Source organism: Castor canadensis, chromosome X (assembly GCF_047511655.1).
Source record: "Castor canadensis chromosome X, mCasCan1.hap1v2, whole genome shotgun sequence".
Taxonomy (NCBI): domain Eukaryota; kingdom Metazoa; phylum Chordata; class Mammalia; order Rodentia; family Castoridae; genus Castor; species Castor canadensis.
In genome coordinates, this window is record NC_133405.1 from 35818436 (window position 1) to 35839950 (window position 21515).

General features: G+C 40.2%; 1 pseudogene; it reads right to left on the bottom strand.

The window, feature by feature from the left end:
- Nucleotides 1–20585: 20585 nt before the first annotated feature.
- LOC141419623 (large ribosomal subunit protein eL42-like) lies at nucleotides 20586–20988 on the bottom strand (annotated as a pseudogene).
- Between the last annotated feature and the right edge of the window lie 527 nt (nucleotides 20989–21515).

Genomic DNA, 21515 nt, shown 5'->3' on the forward strand with positions numbered 1-21515 from the left:
TCTCTCTCCCATGCTCCCATACAACTTGTGATCATCCCTGTCTTAGAAATTGATGTCTTGTGTCATCTTTATCCAAGCATCTGTGTTCCCCTCTAGACCATGAACCAGGCAAGTCATGGATCTTATGCATCTATGGGTTAACATAATTCCAAGCACATAGTAGGTGTTCATTGCATGCTCACTGAATGATTGAATGACTAAGGAATGAAGTGTTTGTCCTGCAACTTCAAGTGGACAGCCCAGGTCTTCATGACCTGCCAAGACATAATTTTTTTCTGTAAAAAAACATGCTATTTTTCTCTAAAATGAATAGTGATGGTCTGTCAAAGCTGTGAAGTTAAGAATGGATGAAAAGAGACATAAAAGCGATAAAGATGGCAGCAGTACTCTGTTTTTATACTTCAAAAAACTATCTACCTGGCAGTATTTGATGCTGCTAAGGAATAGGAGAATCAGTGTCATACCTCAGCAGGCAGTAAGAAATAGGGATCCTTTTTAACATCACAGGGCTTCCATAAAGTTCCCTAGTCCTCTTCTGGCCAGTGGTAACATCCCCATTCTTCCCCCAAGCCAAGGGTTAGGATTTTCTTACATCCAATTACCCTCTGAGGTCATTGAGTACATTTTCACAAGGGTCACGTGGAGGCAATATCCTGCCTTTACTGTCATCCTAAGTCAGGGCATGTTGCCCATCTTTTGAGTCCAGGTCCTCCCTTCCCTGGGAAGCCTGTCCTGAGATAAGCCCACCAATTATGATGCTTCCTGATGCATTTGACAGTGGAGTTGAGTAATACAATATATGACAGTGGAAGGATGGAAATGTTTTACATGTAGGCTTTCTCCCAGCTAGACTTCATCTCTTCTCCCTAGAGATAGTGGCACTGGCTTCTTTACTTCAGCCTTGTCGCATATGAGGCATTGCTTATGGGTGTGCAGTATTTGCTGATCAATCTAGATGGGTGGGACAGACCCTAGATCAGAGACCCTAGATCATACCAATTTAATTTACCTATGGCTAATTAATAAACCTTCTGTTGTCATGTTAACCCTGGAGCTAGACAGATAGAAACAGCTTTGTCCCAACTTTAGACTAGAGGTCAGGGAATCTTAGTTTTTACTCTGGCTTCTCCATTAACTAGCATGAACATGGGCAGGCTAGTTAGATGCTCTGGGCCTCAGATACCCTGACTGAAAAAGAATGGAAAACTTAGGTTTCCAACCAAGACAGAGTAACAGGTTTCAGATTTACCCTCCTGCGTGGAGCAATAAATAAATCAGACAAACTAAAGAAGCAATGGTATTTAAAGTACTGAACAATTAGACAATGGAGAACAGTGATCCCAGAGATGGGAAACAAATGAGATGAGGCATACAATTGCCTTAGCCTATTTCCTTGAGAAAATTTCAGACTATGATATGGGAAGAGAAATTGAGGGGGATCCAAATGGACTCCCTTGAGTTAAGGAAACAACTGAACTGCTGGGAGACCAAGGAAGATAAAGTTCATATGACAGAACAGCAGAGAGGAACAAGCTACTTAGACAGAGTCTTCATCAGAGAGCTGATCATCACATGTGTGTGAAAAAACTACTTGAGGCTTGGAAAGAACCATCTGAAAGGATTAAAGGGAATGGTGTACATAGGGCTGAAAATAATGCTTGTTCTCCCAGATAGACTGAAAAACTCCTAACTCTCAGGGTATTGAGTAGAGGACTCAGGAAGGTCTTGCCTCAGTAGTGGGAAACCTGTACATGAATGTTCATTTTTTGGTGCTGGAGATTGAACCCAGGGCTTGCTAGGTAAGACTCTACCATTTGAGCTACACCCCCTAGCCCTTTTGCTTTTATTTTGTTTTAGAGATAGGGTCTCCCTAACTTTGCCCAGCCTGCCCTTGAGCTTGTGACCTTCCCGCCTCCCCCACCTGAAGGAGCTGGATTACAGACTTGTGCCACTACTTCTGGTTTGACAGTTTTAATTACTTCATGCTGCTGATTAAATTTAGGCCTTGTATATGCTAAGCATGTCCTGTACCGCTGAGCTACACTCTCAGCCCCAGCTTTACTTACAATAGTCAACTAGAAGAAATATCTATCAATAGATAAATGAATTAATTGTGGTGTATCCATATAGTGAAATAGTGTGTGCAACAATATGAATGAATCAAAATAGTTATGCTGAGTAAAAAAAGGTAAATAAAACAGTAAATAGTATATTTATATAAAGTTCTAGAAAATAGTGACAGAAAGCAAATCAGTAGTTGCTTGGGATGATTGAACAGGAGAAAAACGTGTGTGAGAAATTTTAAAGGCTAACATTTTAAGATTTAGATACATTTATTATCTTGGTTGTGGTCCTCATTTCATTAGTGTCTAATATATCAAAACTTATCAGAACACACACTTTAAATATGTACAATTTATTGTATGTCTATTATTCTTTAAATAGTTGTTTTTTAAAAATCCACTAATCAAGCTGGGCATGGTGGTTCACACCTGTAATTCCAGCATTCAGAAGTCTGAGGCAGAAGGATGGCGAGTTCAAGGCCAGCCTGGGCTCCATAGCAAGACCTTGTCTCAAAACAACAACAAAAATCCACTAATCTATTTTGCACTTTGAATTGCTTTTTTACTTACACTTGGTTTTGTAACGCCATGTATTATATTGGTCATTTGGAAAACCTCGTTTTACTGAGACATACAGATCTTCCAAATGTTGACACATTTTTACCTCACATTATTTTTAAAAATCACATTTGTTCCTGACTTCCTGTTAGGAGTCAGGAAAGTGTTTAAGTATTGGGAAGCTGTCAAGCTCATATAAAATTTCCAAATGTTGAATTTTTACTTGAAGCTCTAATGTTCTCAGTGTTCGCAAATACTGTCAGTAAAGTGACAGACTGATTTTGTTCATTTTCAAAGAAATGTCCTTCAAAATTCTAACTATGAATAGCCATCATTTGTCTGTCAGACATTTTTTTCAAATAAAAATAGTGATTCATAGAAAAGTGTCTAATGTAGCAATTAAAAATAAAAGTGAAAATACTTTAGTGCCTAGTTCAGCTCACAACTCAAACAAATACTTTTCCTTGAGACGACCATTCTACATTGGTATGTAACAGGCATGCTTTATATATGCTTCCTAGTTTATTACGTGGAAAATAGTTTTTCAATGTACTCAATGATTGAGGTTTGATAAAATTGATTTTTGCTACTTCATCAAGAAATTTATTAGTTTACTGTGGATGTGTGGGATGAAGACCACAATGGATATCAGTACAATTGGTACCGCTGTCTTGATTTGTGTAAAGATGCTGGCAGTTTAAAAAACAATCTACCTCTGCTTTTTTGTTTGTTTGTTTAAGGTAGAGTGTCAATATGTAGCCCAGGATAGCCTCAAACTTGCAATCTTCTTGCCTCAGACTCTCCAGTGCTGGGATTACAGGCATGCACCAACACATCTGGCCAAGACCATATGTTTTTAGAAGAGCAACTATATAGTATTTTATTGTAGGAATATACCATAGTTTATTTGCCTTTAGTATTGTTGGATATTTGGAGTATTCTGTTTTGATTGATTACAAGAAGAGATAAGAGCAACTTTGGATATATCTCTGTGTCACTCAGGTGCATGCATATGTGTTAGATATGTTTACAAGCAAAGTAACTGGATCATAGGGTATATATATGTCCAAGTTTCCTAAATTATGCCAAATAGTTTTCCAAAGTGAATGCATTACTTGACATTTTCACCAGCAGTGTCTGAGTCTTACACAATTTGAATTCAGATAGTGTCTGATTGCAAAACTCATGCTCTATATACTAGTAGGTTTTGTTTTGTCTTTTAAATAAATTGATAGTTGTGGTAAAAATTCAATTTTTATAGATTTTAAAGTGAAAAGTACCACAGAAAACAAGAACATTACTATACAAGGATACGTGTAAAAGAATGTTAATAGTAGTTCAGCTTGCAGTGGCAAAAAGGAAACAAAATTAATGCCCATTAATATTTAGTGCTATATCCGTATTACTTTACATTAGCCATTAAAAAGGAAGAATTAGCACTCACATCAGAAAACTTAGAAGAATTCCTCAAAATATTGTAATGATGCTGAGAAATACACCTAACCTGATCTCAATTTTGTAAAACTAGTAACAGAAACAGCTTATTACCTGTATGGATAGGTTTATAGCTGGATAACTGGACACAGCTAAAATCGCTGAAGCTCCAACATCAGGCTGTTAATTATATTTAAGGTTGGGGCCAAAAGAGTATGAATAAAGATGTCCATGTCAAAAAAAAATAGAATGACGAGATCCCATCCTTAGAGAGAAAGAGAGAGAGAGAGAGAGAGAGAGAGAGAGAGAGAGAGAGAGTATGTGTGTGTGCATGTGTATGCACACATAGGGAAGTATGGTGTGGTCACCAAAATATACTTTGTGGTTATCTTTGGGTGGTGGCAATTTTTTGTTGGGCTTTTGTTTTCTTTTTAAAACTTTTACTTGTCACTAGAATTTTAAGAGAATAACCATGTTACTGGCACAAAGACAGATTTTTAAAGTGGTGCTATGTGCTCTCTATCTAGCTATTTGGAGAAATACAAGATCCAACCTCCATGCCACACACAGGATTCAAATCCAGATGGATCAAAAATCCTAATGTGAAATACAAAAATCATGCAAATATTAAAAGAAATATGTACAAATTCTCCTTTTACCTTGGAGTAGGGAAAGGCTCTTTAACCATTACTCAGAATTTAGAGTCAATACAAGTAAAAAATTGATAAGTTTGACTACATAAAAAGTTGCAGGGCAAAAGCCCCATCATAATCAAAGTCCAAAAACAACTGACAAACTGGAAGCAAATACGTGCAGCTTTCATCACAAATAAAGGGTTGGAACTATGGGCAAAGGTTGAAAAACCCACGAGAAAATGGAGAGATTAATTTATCATCTCTAAATGACTTTTTAACCTTCCAACATCACATAAAATTAGAGAATATCAGCAGAGTTATGTCTTTCATAGGGAGTGCTCTCATACCCTTGCTTCCTTGAATTGAGCTTTGCTTTTTTCACCCCACCAAACAAAACTCTGCCCAGCACTATTCACAGGGCTTGGGCTTGCCCCAGGTCCCATATCTCTCCTTAGCTGAGCATCGGCCCCACCCTAGTTATTCAGCCTGGCATATCGCTAGGCCTTCCAAGTGGACAGGTTAGGGATGGCGTTTTGCAGGACATCCCTTCCAGAGTTCCCCATCAGTGGGAGTCAGAGAGACGTGTTTCATTGTTTTCCCTGGTATCCAAGGAGTAACTGTTGGTTGAAACAGATCCCTCTTCGAGGTAAGAAATGGAACTTCAGAGAGTGTAGTCTAAATCCATGGGGAAGAAAAGAAGCCTATTCCTAACTTCCCCAGTTCCCAGGGGCAATGGCACCTCCACGATTACTCAGAACAGTGCCCTCTTCCCTTTATTTACCTTCCTGTTTCACAGTATGAGAAATAGATTCAGAATGGAATAATAATAATGACTAAGATTTAGTGAACACTTGCTATAGGTAAGATCATGGGGATTCTCATTTAGGTTTCATAAAAGCCTTGTGATAGAAGAATGATTATAATTTTCATCTCCAAGATGAGGAAACTGAGGCATAGGATCTTGCTGAAGGTCATACAGGTGATAAGTGGGAGAGCAGAGATTTCAACTTGGCTGTCAAGTATTCAGAGTCTGTGTACTTTCCATGACACCTTAGGGATTTTTGTTTTCTTGTGATGAGGATTAAGCCCTACAGTCTTGCGCATGCTAAGGAGGTGCTCTGCCACTGAGCTATATCTGCATCCCTTGTTTTTTTGAGACAGGATCTTGCTATGTAGCTCAGGCTGGCCTCAAACTCCGGATCCTTCTACCTTCACTGTAGAGTGCTGGGATTATAAGTATGCACCACCACACCCCTAGGGCCTTTCTTGTCAATCAAATTGTAAGTGCTGGGGCTATATTTGAACCCTTATACTTTGATTTAGAAACCCAAGCTCCCAGTACTTTTAAGGTCCCTGTAAGGGGTAGCTACATACTTATACAAAGAACAGGCTTTGGAATGACTGTATGTTTTTGCTTTAAACTGCCAGATGAGGTCCTTCCCTTTCACTGTCCTGTCAGCAGAAGAGAGACAATGTAAATGTTTATGCTTTGCTAGTCTAAGCAACCCCCTAGGGAATCCTCTTCTGATGGACATACAGACTTTCTACATGTAGAGCAGATGAAAGACTGCAGGTTTTTTTTTTAATTGGTTTGCTTTGGTTTAGCATTTGTTCCTGTGATTGTAAGTAGAGGATGTGACATTTGTGTGGGGGGCATGTCATTCAGCCCTTACTTATACATGCTTTAGTTGGTATTCTTGGGACAAGCTGGTGAAAATGGAAAAGCAGTTGTTTTGGACTAGGATTTTATATGTTCTCTTTAATAATGGCAAAGGTGATCTTTACTGGGTTTTGCTTCAGCTGGTCGGATCTGGGGATGAAGTGAAAAGACTATATAGTCTTTTGCCAAGGCAGGGGGATCTAGAGGCCACTGTCACCAGATGTTGATCATCTATTTTGGGTGATCTGGTAAGCCTGAGAAAGCAGGACTAGGCCTGCCCTTCCTGTGTTTCACTTCTTGCTTGTTAAACCAGGTGAGGTGGGATCAGAACTGGAGTTAGTGGCTTGCTCCAAAATCTCCTCTATTGTGTTTTTGAATTTCTCATTTGGGAACATTGGATCCTAAGGGTATAGTGTACAGGGTGAGGTGGAGATTAGCTGAGTCTGGTAAGGAGTGATGGAGGGCAGGGTGGATATTCATGAAAAATGGGAAGATGGAGGTAAAGCTGACAGGGCTCACAGTTTCTGGGAATTCACGTGATCAGCCCAGGGCATGGTTCCAAAATATGTATTAGGGACAGGTAGAGTAGACACTGTAGGTAGAGAGCTAGATAAGATCTTTGGCAAATGTAGATGTCTCATTGATCTTCCTGGGGGAACCTATCACGTTTTTAGTCAGTGATGAAACTCTTTTTAATCACTAAATCTCTACAGGCTTGCTGGGTACAATTGTTCACTGCATAAAGGAATGTGGATGAGAGGACCAGTGGGGACTTTGCTAGTCAGCTTTCCATTGATGTGACAAAATACCTGATAAAATAAATTTATAAAGGAAAAGGTTTATTTGGGCTCAGAGGATTCAGTCCATGGTGGCCTATGGCAGCACAGTATATCATGGCAGGAGAGGAGTTCTGTTCACCTCATGGCAGCCAGGAAGCAAAGAGAGGAAGGGACTAGGGTACCAGTATCCCCTTCAAGGGCATGCCCCTGGTGATCTAGCTTCCTCCCACTGGGCCCCACCTCTTAAAGTTTCCATTACCTCCCAATAGTGCCACAGCCTGGTGACCATTTAGCATATGGACTTTTGAGGGAGATTTAAGATCCAAACCGTAACAGGACTGAAACCCAGTCCTGAAACTCACCAAGCCATACACTGAGGTAAAAAGGTGACAGTCCGGATTAAGAGTGCCTTTTATGAATTTGGTGCTTGGTGGGTAATCAATATCTCTTACCATGAAGGAGAAAGCTATAATTCCTGCGAAAAGGGGTGCTCTAGCAGATGGGTGTAGAGTACGGGAAGCATTTGGGAGGTGTGTGGCTTAATTATCTTATTGGTAGAAGGTGCATGATAATCAGAAGGATCCTCCAAAATCTGGTTTGTGTGTTCTATTGGACTGTTCTGTTAGCTGGTGATGGGACACATGGATTTGGGCATAGTGCATTGGAAGTGTGCTCTCTAGAACTGTTGCACAAATTGGGCTCCCCAGTCAGATGTGGCAAGATTAGGCCTTTGTGGAGATGTTTCAACTATTTCTCTGAAGAATGAAGTAGAGATAAATAGGACAGAAGTGGTTCAGCTGAAGAAAGTGGGCCATTCACAGGAAAGTGTTGACTTCACTAATCAGCATGCTATGACTAGTCGGAGAGAGTTGGTCAGGAATGCAAGGAATCCAAGAAATGTCTCCTAGGCATACTTGATGATTAAAAGTCAGTATAGTAGGTCTTACTCAGCTTCTTTAGCATTTTTTTTTGGTGATGGTGGTGGAGATTGAGACAGAGTCTTGCTATGTTGTCCAGACTGGTCTCAAACTTGTGAATTTCCTGCCTCAGAATCCTGAGTGCTGGGATTACAGGCCTGAGCTACCACCTGTCTGCTTTTTAGAAAAAATGTAGACAAAGCCATGCCTCTGTGTAGTGCAGGATGTTGAGTAGCTCATGGGTGTGTTAGATTTTTAGTCATTGTGACAAATAACCTGAGAGAAACAACTTAAAGGAGAAAAGATATAACTTGGCTTATGGTTTCAGAGGTATCAATCCATGGCTTCGTTGATCCTGGGCTATGGTGAGGCAGAACATAATGGTGGGGAGCATGTGGTGGAGCAAAGTAGCTTATTTTATGGTGGACAGGAAGCAGAGTTAGGAAGGAGCCCCTAGTTACCTAGGCCTCCAGTGACCTGTTCCTCCACCTAAGCCTCTCCTCCTGAAGTTTGTAGTAACCCCAGAAATAGCACTATGAGCTGAGGACCAAGCCTTCGATATATGAGCTTGTGAGGGACATTTCATATTCAAGCTATAATAATGTACCACCAGAAATCAAGATGCTTCATGTTTGTTACCAGCTACAGTAGCGACATAGCATAGACTTAGGACCTACATATGGGCTTTGTTGTCAGGAACCGAAAGGCAGCTGTTCTTATATGGGAACTATATGGCGTTTCTCTGGAGATCCCCTGAGATGAGCCGAAGTCTCTTTGTGGTGTTGCTGGATGCAGGCTAGGGAAAAATTTGGGAAAGAAAGTGCCATTGAAAGTTTCCTAAGCCAGGTGCTGGTGGCTCATGCCTGTAATACTACCTACTCAGGAGACAGAGATCAGGAGGATTGAGGTTCGAAGCCAGCCCAGGCAAATAGTTTATGAGACCCTATCTTGAAAAAAAAACCATCACAAAAAATGGCTGGTGGAGTGGCTCAAGGTGAAGACCCTGAGTTCAAGCCCCAGTACTACAAAAAAAAAAGAAAGAAAAGAAAAAAGTTTTCTAATAAGTTACTTTGGAGCAGGTCTTCCTTGTTCTGAAAACAATCACTTGGAAGGCCCACAAATGCAAGGCAGGTAAGCAGTCATTTCCCTGGGATAGGGTGTAACAAAACTTTTTGTGGTTTGATAAAGGCTGCCTCTCCCCAAACTCCTAGGTTTGTTGAGCTGGTTACTGGGGAATATTTGGATAGGAACCATGCAACCTCCTGGGAAGAAAGGAATCAATATCCCATAGCTTTTCTCATATAGAAAGCATTTTAGTTCAAATTCTACTTTTTCAGAGAGCCCTTCCTGATCACTCAGGTAATATTGTTTTATCTTGCATAATTTTCATTGAACTGAATATTATATGTACTTATCTTTTTGGGGGAAAGAGACCTGTTTTACCTTCCTTTTTTAGAATGTATATTTATTCTTTAAGGGGGTTTCACCTTGGTATTTCACACATGTATATATCATACTTTAATCACATTAGCCCCCTCTCTTACTTACTCTTTATCACCCTGATTCCATATTATTCAACAGATTACAGTGCATTATGTTATATTATCTTCATATACAGATGCATTGCATTTCAATATTTTTCACCATCTATCATTCTCTTTTCCTCTCCACCTCCCCATTGTCCTCTCAGACACATTCACTAATACAGTCATGTTCTCTCTCATATGTGTGTATGTGTGTGTGTGTGTGTGTGTGTGTGTATGTTTTCTGAGCGTAGCTTACCTCACTTTGTTGTGCAAATATTGACAGACGAGAAACCAAGCAACACTTGGAATTGTGGAGAACTCAGATTTCATTGTACGCCAGTGGGCTCAGACGTGTATGGTGTACCGTGTCTGAGGACTGAACAAAGGATTCACAGGATACTTAAAAGGCAGTGCAGGTCACAATAGCCAAATTATGGAAACAGCCAAGATGCCCTACCACTGACGAATGGATTAAGAAAATGTGGTATCTATACACAATGGAATTTTATGCAGCCATGAAGAAGAATGAAATGTTATCATTCGCTGGTAAATGGATGGAATTGGAGAACATCATTCTGAGTGAGGTTAGCCTGGCCCAAAAGACCAAAAATCATATGTTCTCCCTCATATGCGGACATTAGATCAAGGGTGAACACAACAAGGGGATTGAACTTTGATCACAAGATAAAAGCGAGAGCCCACAAGAGAGATATGAGGATGGGTAAGACACCTAAAAAATTAGCTAGCATTTGTTGCCCTTAACGCAGAGAAACTAAAGCAGATACCTTAAAAGCAACTGAGGCCAATAGGAAAAGGGGACCAGGAACTAGAGAAAAGGTTAGATCAAAAAGAATTAACCTAGAAGGTAACACACATGCACAGGAAATCAATGTGAGTCAACTCCCTGTATAGCTATCCTTATCTCAACTAGCAAAAACCCTTGTTCCTTCCGATTATTGCTTATACTCTCTCTTCAACAAAATTAGAGATAAGGGCAAAATAGTTTCTGCCGGGTATCGAGGGGGTGGGGGGAAGATGGAGGGGGTGGGGTAGGTGGTAAGGGAGGGGGTGGAGGCAGGGGGGAGAAATGACCCAAGCATTGTATGCACATATGAATAATAAAAATAAATAAATAAATAAAAGGCAGTGCAGGGGATCAGGTTACAAGGAATGAGTTCTCCGATTAATTAGGGGCTAATAGTGAGTTAGAGACCTAACGTTGTTTAGATAAGAACAGCAAGGAAGTCCTGCTTTTGAAAGTTTATTTACAGGTGGAGACAAAGGAAGGCAGAAATGAGTGTTTAATCCTGTATGGTGCCCTTTATCTGGGTCCTGAACTTTTGCATGGCTTTACTGGGCAATTCCTCATGTTTTACAGCCCTGTTTGAGGTTACAGCATTTAATTGGCAGCTTACCATGTTTTATGGCCCTGTTTCCAGGCTATCTTCCTCTTCATTCCCCCCTCTTGATGCTTTCTTCACTTGTGGACAAGCATCAACACTAGACTTTAGAAATTCCATAAGGTTCCTCTAGTCCCAAAGGCCTATATTGTGTAACCAAGAGCTGCAACTTTATTGCCTCCATTTGTGAGCTAATGAAGTGAGTTTTGGCATTCAGAGTGCACATACCAAACACAAGTGCCGATAGAAGCATGAGAAGGGGGCCAGATAACGGAAGGAGCCAGATCTCTGACTGTTCCCATCTGATTTACATAAAAACAACACTCCTCATTTAAGAAAAGGAAAAACCCTCCCTTCTCAGCAGAAAGTCCAACCCTCTCTGATTTTGGGGGACCACTGATACTAGGGAGTCCAACTAGTCCTGCATGGTCACTATAGACCTAGCCACTTGTTTTATGTCATTTGTTAGGTCCACAGAGAGTTGATTATAGTAGGTGGCTGATGAGGCAATCTCTCCTATGCCTGTTTCTATCCCAGCTGTTATCCCCAGTCCGATTAATAAAGGTATGAACTAGATAGCTCTCTTCGACCACGTATGAGCCACTAAAGGTATGGGGAGGATTTGATTGTTAGGCACCATGTTTATCTGGGGGGTGAGGAATGCTAATGTGCAAATGCCATTCCAGTTAGCTGGCAAGCACTGATAAGCAAGGGTCCCACAGATAAAGAAGATTCCCAGGCTGCTATACCATAGCCTGTCAACTGTACATCTAATGGTGGTAGCTGTACGGTTTTGGATTTGAACACACTGGCCAGCAGCCATTTCCCCCACTGGATAGTATCCTTTTGAATTGTAGATACAATTAGGGGCCCTCTGAAATAGTTGTATATTTTTACTCTGAGTTTTGTACTGGTAGAGTTGAGAGAAGTTTAATGCACAGTCTGGTTGAAGGGGGCCCACGAGGGCTTGCTACGTAATGGGACTGTAGGCAGGCAGAGCCAGTAATCACCCGCCAATGGTGGGTTTGTAAGATTAAGGAGGCGGTGGGTTGTATTTAGCAAGTTGTACAGTTGAGATTCCTAGTTAAGGTTCCCTGTCCCGGAAGGAAGCCTTAATGGGGGTCATGGTGGTGGCAGATCAATGTCTTTTGCAGGCTCATGTCCACCTAAGTAATTACCTTTGGGTGGCCCATCTAGATTTGTGACTCTCCCCTTAGTAAACTGATACGGGGCAGGGGTGTGGAAGGGTAGGGTGCCCAGACATAATGAGGTTTATTTCCTCCCCCTGTCATTTCGTCCTTCCATGCCTTTAAGGGGTCCCTGTGTTTCTGCCAGCAAACCATCTGCCCTATAGGGCCCTTGTTCTTGCAGGACCTGGTTAGGCCTGTCAGCTTTTCTTTATAGTAAATTGTCCCTCCCCTGATGCATTTAGAAATTGATATGCTGTACACAGGTGACAGATATTGAGAAAAGGTGAAGGCATACCACAATTTTCCCTGGAAGAAAAGCAGCTTTACACAGGCTGAGCAGTCATCCTGGCCTCTTGATTGAACAACCTTAAAATGCAGGCAATAGCACATTAGAGACCTCATACCTGAGACTGGGGTCTGGGCTACAGATAGCACCAAACAGCAGTAAGGCTTCCTACTATGAAGAGATAACAGAAGGCCAGCAGTAATCCCTAGCCTACCTTTCAATCCTGGCAAGCAGTGACAGCCAGTCCTAGTGCAAACAGATTGCAAGAATGCTAATCAGCAGGATAACATATGGGTGACAGAAGAGAGGATACATTCATGTCCTGGTGGATGACTCCTCAGGCTTCTGCTGTGCGTTGACCAACCAGCTTCCGGGATGTGGCTATGGCAGGGCTGGAGAGCTCTCGAGCGATGGCATGCTGTTATGACGTCCTCTGGAACCTTAATCAGAGGGGGTTAGTTGAATCATGGACAGCCTGTCAGTCATTGGGCTCTGCAGGGGGGGTTGCCTTTTTATCCAGGAGTGCTGAATCCTGGGAGTGATACCTGCAACTTTAACAGCCATAAGAGTTGCTAATATTACTAGGGACCTGTCCACCTGGGTTAGAATGGGTTTTTAAAAAATTTTTTTATTTATCATATCCCTTTTTTTTAACTGAGTAGAATTACCTTGGAAACAATATAATGTCAGTATATATGTCCAAGAAAACTCGTTGTGTTTTTTAAAAGTAAAAACCACCATCTTTAAGTATTAAAGGACATGTTTACAGCCAGTAAAAATAGTTATTTTGTCTCTGTTTTAGTAGAAGACCCTTTCTAAAAGTATGTTTGTGTCTGGAAAATCTTTAATGTCAGATAGGCACACATGCATAAGAACCATTTCTTCAATCCTCTCAGCCTTGGTTATTTTTGAGAGGTCTGGCACCAGTGACTCCATTTGAACTTTGATGGCATTACCACTTTTGTCTCCAAACTGCTTGTCTCTGAGCAGTCTCTTCTGAAGATCTGTCTTCCATCCAACTACTAACCAGGCCCGACCCTACTTAGCTTCCAAGATTAGATGAGATCAGGCGATTTCGGGGTGGTATGTCTGTAAACTGAAGATCTTTCTTTTTTTTTAATATTTATTTTATTCATATGTGCATATAGTGTTTGGGTCATTTCTCCCTGCTTCCCCCCGCCTCCTCCCTTACCCCCCCTGGCCCCTCCATCTCCCCCTCTACCCCCTTGCTACCCGGCAGAAACTATTTTGCCATTATCTCTAATTTTGTTGAAAAGAGAGTATAAGCAATAATAGGAAGGAACAAGGGTTTTTGCTAGTTGAGATAAGGATAGCTATACAGGGAGTTGACTCGCATTGATTTCCTGTGCATGTGTGTTACCTTCTAGGTTAATTCTTCTTGAACTAACCTTTTCTGTAGTTCCTGGTCCCCTTCTCCTGTTAGCCTCGGTTGCTTTAAAGTATCTGCTTTAGTTTCTCAGCATTGGGGGCAACAAATGCTATCTAGTTTTTTAGGTGTCTTACCTACAATCATACTTCCCTTGTGTGCTCTCGCTTTATCATGTGACCAAAGTCCAATCCCCTTGTTGTGTTGGCCCTTGATCTAATGTCCACATATGAGGGAGAACATACGATTTTTGGTCTTTTGAGCCAGGCTAACCTCACTCAGAATGATGTTCTCCAATTCTGTCCATTTACCAGCAAATGATAACATTTCATTCTTCTTCATGGCTGCATAAAATTCCATTGTGTATAGATACCACATTTTCTTAATCCATTCATCAGTAGTGGGGCATCTTGGCTGTTTCCATAACTTGGCTATTGTGAATAGTGCTGCAATAAACATGGGTGTGCAGGTGCCTCTGGAGTAACCTGTGTCACAGACTTTTGGGTATATCCCCAAGAGTGATGACATGGTAGATCAATGTTTAGGTTTTTAAGTAGCCTCCAAATTTTTTTCCAGAGTGGTTGTACTAGTTTACATTCCCACCAGCAGTGTAAGAGGGTTCCTTTTTCCCCCGCATCCTCGCCAACACCTGTTGTTAGTGATGTTGCTAATGATGGCTATTCGAACAGGGGTGAGGTGGAATCTTAGCGTGGTTTTAATTTGTATTTCCTTTATTGCTAGAGATGGTGAGCATTTTTTCATGTGTTTTTTTGGCCATTTGAATTTCTTCTTTTGAGAAAGTTCTGTTTAGTTCACTTGCCCATTTCTTTGTTGGTTCATTAATTTTGGGAGAATTTAGTTTTTTAAGATCCCTATATGTTCTGCTTATCAGTCTTTTGTCTAATGAGTAGCTGGCAAATATATTCTCCCACTCTGTGGGTGTTTCTTCAGTTTAGAGACCTTTTCTTTTGTTAAGCAGAAGCTTTTTAGTTTCATGAAGTGCCATTTATCAATGGCAAATATTTTCTCCCACTCTGTGGGTGTTTCTTCAGTTTAGAGACCATTTCTTTTGTTAAGCAGAAGCTTTTTAGTTTCATGAAGTGCCATTTATCTATGCTCTTAGTTGCTGTGCTGCTGGGGTTCCATTGAGAAGGTTCTTGCCTATACCTGCCTATATATCTATTAATTCCAGAGTATTTCCTACTCTTTCCTGCACTAACTTTAGAGATTGGGGTCTGATATTAAGATCCTTGATCCATTTTGAGTTAATGTTGCTATAGGGTGATATACATACATCTAGTTTCAGTTTTTTGCAGACTGCTAACCAGTTTTCCCAGCAGTTTTTGTTGAAGAGGCTGCTATTTCTCCATCGTATATTTTTAGCTCCTTTGTCAAAGACAAGTTGGTTATAGTTGTGTGGCTTCATATCTGGGTCCTCTGTTCTGTTCCACTGGTCTTCATGTCTGTTTTTGTGCCAGTACCATGCTGTTTTTATCATTATTGCATTGTAATATAGTTTGAAGTCAGGTATCGTGATAACTCCAACATTGTTCTTTTGACTGAGTATTGCCTTGGCTATTCATGGCCTTTTGTGTTTCCATATAAATTTAATGGTAGATTTTTCGATTTCTTTAATGAATGTCATTGGAATTTTGATGGGAATTGCATTAAACATGTAGATTACTTTTGGGAGTACAGACATATTTACTATGTTAATTCTACCAATCCATGAGCATGGGAGATCTCTCCACTTTCTATAGTCTTCCTCAATCTCTTTCGTCAGAAGTGTATAGTTTTCCTTGTAGAGGTCGTTCACATCCTTTGTTAGGTTTGCACCTAGGTATTTGATTTTTTTTGAGGCTATTGTAAATGAAATTGTTTTCATATTTTCTTTCTCAGTTTGTTCATTATTGGTGTATAGAAATGCTAATGATTTTTCTATGCTGATTTTATATCCTGCTACCTTGCTATAGCTACTGATGGTGTCTAGGAGCTTTTGAGTAGAGTTTTTTGGGTCTTTAAGGTATATGATCATATCGTCTGCAAATAGGGATATTTTGACAGTTTCTTTACCTATTTGTATTCCTTTTATTCCTTCTTCTTGCCTAATTGCTCTGGTTAGGAATTCCAGTACTATGTTGAATAGGAGTGGAGATAGTGGGCATCCTTGACTAGCTCCTCATTTTAGAGGGAATGGTTTCAGTTTTTCTCCATTAAGTATAATGCTGGCTGTAGGTTTGACTTATATAGCTTTTATAATGTTGAGGTACTTTCCTTCTATTCCTAGTTTTCTTAGAGCTTTTATCATGAAATGGTGTTGGATCTTATCAAAGGCTTTCTCTGCATCTATTGAGATGATCAAGTGGTTTTTGTCTATGCTTCTATTAATGTGGTTTATTATATTTATTGATTTTTGTATGTTAAACCAGCCCTGCATTCCTGGGATGAAGCCTACTTGGTCGTGGTGAATGATCTTTTTGATGTGTTGCTGACTTCGGTTTGCCATTATTTTATTGAGGATTTTTGCATCAATGTTCATTAAGGAATTGGCCTATAGTTCTCTTTTTTGCAAGTGTCTTTGCCTGGTTTTAGGATAAGTGTAATACTGACTTCATAAAATGTGTTAGGCAGTTTTCCTTCCCTTTCTATTTCGTGGAACAGTTTAAGGACGGTTGGTATCAGTTCTTTAAAGATCTGGTAGAATTCGGCAGAGAATCCATCCGGTCCTGGACTTTCCTTTTTGGGGAGACTCTTGATTGCTGCTTCAATTTCATTTTGTGTTATAGATCCCTTCAGGTGATTAATATCCTCTTGGTTCAGTTTTGGATGATCATATGTATCTAGAAATCTGTCCATTTCTTTAAGATTTTTGAATTTAGTTGAACATAGTTTCTCAAAGTAGTCTCTGATGACTTTCTGGACTTCCATGGTGTTTGTTGTTATCTCCCCTTTTGCATTCCTGATTCTACTAATTTGGGTTTTTTCTCTCCTCATTTTAGTCAGGTTTGCCAGGGGTCTGTCAATCTTGTTTATTTTTTCAAAGAACCAACTTTTTGTTTCATTAATTCTTTGTATGGTTTTTTTGGTTTCTATTTCGTTGATTTCAGCTCTTATTTTTATTATTTCTCTCCTTCTATTTGTTTTGGGATTTGCTTGTTCTTGTTTTTCTAGGAGTTTGAGATGTATCATTAGGTCATTGATTTGGGATCTTTCAGTCTTTTTAATATATGCACTCATGGCTATAAACTTTCCTTTCAGGACTGCCTTTGCTGTGTTCCACAGGTTCCGGTAGGTTGTGTTTTCATTTTCCTTCACTTCCACGAACATTTTAACTTCCTCTTTCATTTCATCAGTGACCCATTGTTCATTGAGCAATGAGTTATTCAGTTTCCAGCTGTTTGCATGTTTTTTGTCTTTACTTTTCTTGTTGAGTTCTAGTTTTATTGCATTGTGATCAGATAGAACGCATGGTATAATTTCTATTTTCTTATGTTTGCTGAGGCTTGCTTTGTGCCCTAGGATATGATCTATTTTGGAGAAGGTTCCATGGGTTTCTGAGAAGACTGTATATTGTGTAGAAGTTGGGTGAAATGTTCTGTACACATCAAGTAGGTCCATTTGATCTATTGTATATTTTAGATCTTGGATTTCTTTATTGATTTTTTGTTTGGATGACCTATCTATTGACGATAATGGGGTGTTAAAGTCTCCCACGATCACTGTGTTAATATATGCTTTTAGGTCCTTCAGTATATGTTTGATGAAATTGGGTGCTTTGACATTGGGTGCATATAGGTTGATAATTGTTATTTCCTTTTGGTCTATTTCCCCTTTTATTAATGTGGAATGTCCTTCTTTATCTCATTTGATCAATGTAGGTTTGAAGTCTACTTTGTCAGAGATAAGTATTGCTACTTCTGCCTGTTTTGGGGGGCCATTGGCTTGGTAAATCTTCTTCCAGCCTTTCATCCTAAGCCTATGCTTATTTCTGTCGGTGAGATGGGTCTCCTGTAAGCAACAAAGTGTTGGATCTTCCTTTTTAATCCATTTCATCAAATTGTGCCTTTTGATGGGGGAATTAAGTCTATTAACATTAAGTGTTAGTACTGATAGGTATGTAGTGATTTCTGTCATATAGTTGTCTTAGTTGTTTGAAGGTTTGATTGTGTGTACCTAAGTTGAGGTTACTCTCTACTTTCTTACTTGTTCTTTTCCTGTAGTTTGGTGCTGCTTGCCCTTTCATGGTTATGTTGGGTTTCACTTTCTGTGTGTAGAATCCCTTGAAGAATCTTTTGTAGTGGTGGCTTTGTGTTCACATATTGTTTTAGTTTCTGCTTATCATGGAAGATTTTTATTGCTCCATGTATTTTGAATGATAGTTTTGCTGGGTAGAGTATCCTGGGGTTGAAGTTATTTTCATTCAGTGCCCGGAAGATCTCACCCCAAGCTCTTCTTGCTTTTAATGTTTCTTTGAAAAGTCTGCTGTGATTTTAATGGGTTTACCTTTGTATGTTACTTGTTTTTTCTCTCTTCCAGCCTTCAATATTCTTTCTTCAGTCTCTGTACTTGTTGTTTTAATGATGATATGCCATGGGGTAGTTCTATTTTGATTTGGTCTGTTTGGTGTTCTGGAGGCCTCTTGCATCTGTATGGGAATATCTTTCTCTAGATTTGGGAAATTTTCTGTTATTATTTTATTGAATATATTATGCATTCCCTTTGCTTGCACCTCTTCTCCTTCTTGAATGCCCATGATTCTCATGTTTGGTCTTTTGATGGAGTTGGTGAGTTCTTGCACTTTCTTATCACAGGTCTTGAGTTGTTTAACTAATAGTTCTTCAGTTTTTCCTTTAATTACCATTTCATCTTCAAGTTCTGAGATTCTTTCTTCTGTTTTTCTATTCTGCTGGATTGGCCTTCCATTTTGTGTTGTAATTCTTTTTCGTGCTTTTTTCTGAGGTTTTCCATATCCTGAGTCCCTTCCTCTTTAATATTGTCTATTTTTGTCCTGAGTTCATTTATCTATTTATTAATCGTGTTCTTCATTTCACTTTGGTGTTTATACAGTGCTTCTTTGGTTTCTTTTATTTCTTCTTGTGCTTTTTCAAATTCTCTGTTTTTGTTGTCTTGGAATTTCTTGAGTGTTTCCTGTACAATTTGGTTGACCATATCCAGTATCATCTCTATAAAATTCTCATTGATTACCTGTAGGATTTCTTCTTTTAGGTTATTCTTGTGGGCTTCATTGGGTTCTTTGGTATAGTTTATCTTCATTTTGTTGGAGTCTGGATCTGAGTATCTGTTTTCTTCATTTCCCTCTGGTTCCTGTAGGTAATTTTTTGCTGTGGGGAAACTGGTTTCCCTGTTTTTTCTGTCTTCCCATCATTGCCCTTGGTGTTGTTATTGTCCCTGTACTGTGTGCAATTAAGTATTTTCTAGCTTGTAATAATAACAATGGTGATTTTTAGAATGGAAGGGTGAGAGGGAAAGCAAAGAATTAAAGAAAAAAGGAAAAAAAATAAACAAGTAAAAAACAAACAAATGAAAGTTTCAAAGATAAAAACAGAGAGAGATAGTGTACTTATCAACAGTAAGCTAAACAGGCGTAGAGACACAGAGAGAGGATTGAAAAAAATTTTAAAAAAATCTCCAAGTTCAAATGCAATAAAATTTCCTTCTGAATAATTTTGGTGTTAGTCCCTCAGCCTACAATCCTGGAGATGGTGTCTCAGAAGTAGTTCTGTCGTTGTCTTATCAAAGGGAAAAAAACCAAGAAAAACCAAAACAAAACATAACAAAAGAAAACAAAACACCACAAGGTGTCCCAAGTTCAAATGCAATACAGTTTCAGTAAGTTTGTCAGCAAGCAGGCGTAGTTTGGTTGTTGTAGCATCAAAGGAAGAGAGAAAAAAAAGAGTCTGGAGACAGTTCTGTGAATGTCTATCTGGGGCTCACCTGCGCACTGCTGTCAGCCTGCTGTTGCTGGAGGCTTTATTGATTGCAGATCTCAGGAGTGAGGTTAGCACTCACCTAGCTCCTCAGGCTTTGTTTACTTAGAGTTCTCCTGGGTGCGACTGTCACTGCTACAAGCTTTCCCCTTTCCAAGCACACTGGGGGAGGTGACACTGTACCCGCTTTCTCAGGTCGGCTTGTTTATTTACAGTTCACGTGGGATGTGGGCCTTCCCCTCTGTCCTGTGGAGTTTTCCTCTCACCGCCACTTTTACAAGCTTTCCTGCTCCTCGTTGCTGGGCATGTGCCGCCACTCCTGCCTTCTCCGGCCAGCTTGCTTATTTAGAGTTCTGTGAGGGATTGCCCCTCCCCCCCTTTGGCACTCAGGGTGCCCCGCCCTCTTTGCTATGTGTCTTTTTTGTTGTTTTTGCTTATTATTCAATTTTTTTTTCTTTTTTCCCTGGGTAGGGGTCAGTCTGTCCAGGGGGCTATGCTGATCTGGCGCAGGGTTGTCTGTGGGAGTACCACATGCCACTTAGCTCAGCTTGTGGTCTGCATCTTCCCAAGCAGTCTGGGCAAGTGCCATCTGGCGGTGTGGGAGCCCTCCTGGTTTCTCCATTTAACGTGAAGTGGAGATGCTATGCGTGGGCTGGGGGTGTGGAGGAGTCAAAGTTTTGCCTCTTCTCAGTGGTTTTTCCTGTATCTCCAGCGTCTGTCCAAGATTGTACTTTAGGAAGCATGCTTTCTGCTTCCTCCCTATAGCTGCCATCTTGGAATCCCCCTGAAGATCTTTTTTTTTTTTTTGAAATTGACCTCATGATTTTATTTTCTTCATAAAAAAACAAAAAATGGAGCTTAGAACTGGATCACTTGTCCCTTTCTCTTCTTGTCTCCTCCAAGTTCAAAATGCTTACATCTCTTAATAGCCAGCATTCTTTTAGATCTGCAGTTGGGCTCAACACACTCAAGCCTCAGCACTCTTTTCTTTGTAGTTTTAGCTTTTTTTGCGGAAAATGGGCTTGGTCTGCCCTCCATAGCCACTCTGCTTCCTGTCAAAACACCATTTTCCCTGGGCATACAGAGAATCCTTGCCCTTCTTGTACTGGGTCACTTTGTGAGGCTGGTGCTTGCCGCACTGTTTACAGAATGTCTGGTGGGTTTTAGGAACGTTAACCATGATTACAGGAGGGCTATCTGCACCAAAAGAAGCAAGATCTTTCTTTTTTTTAATTGTTTTATTATTCATATGTGCATACAAGGCTTGGGTCATTTCTCCCCCCTGCCCCACCCCCTCCCTTACCACCCACTCTGCCCCCCTCCCTCTCCCCTCCCAATACCCAGCAGAAACTATTTTGCCCTTATCTCTAATTTTGTTGAAGAGAGAGTATAAGCAATAATAGGAAGGACCAAGTGTTCCTAGTTGAGATAAGGATAGCTATACAGGGAGTTGACTCACATTAATTTCCTGTGAGTATGTGTTACCTTCTAGGTTAATTCTTTTTGATCTAACCTTTTCTCTAGTTCCTGGTCCCCTTCTCCTATTGGCCTCTGTTGCTTTTAAGGTATCTGCTTTAGTTTCTCTGCATTAAGGGCAACAAATGCTAGCTAATTTTTTAGGTGTCTTACCTATCCTCACCCCTCCCTTGTGTGCTCTTGCTTTTATCATGTGCTCATAGTCCAATCCCATTGTTGTGTTTGCCCTTGATCTAATGTCCACATATGAGGGAGA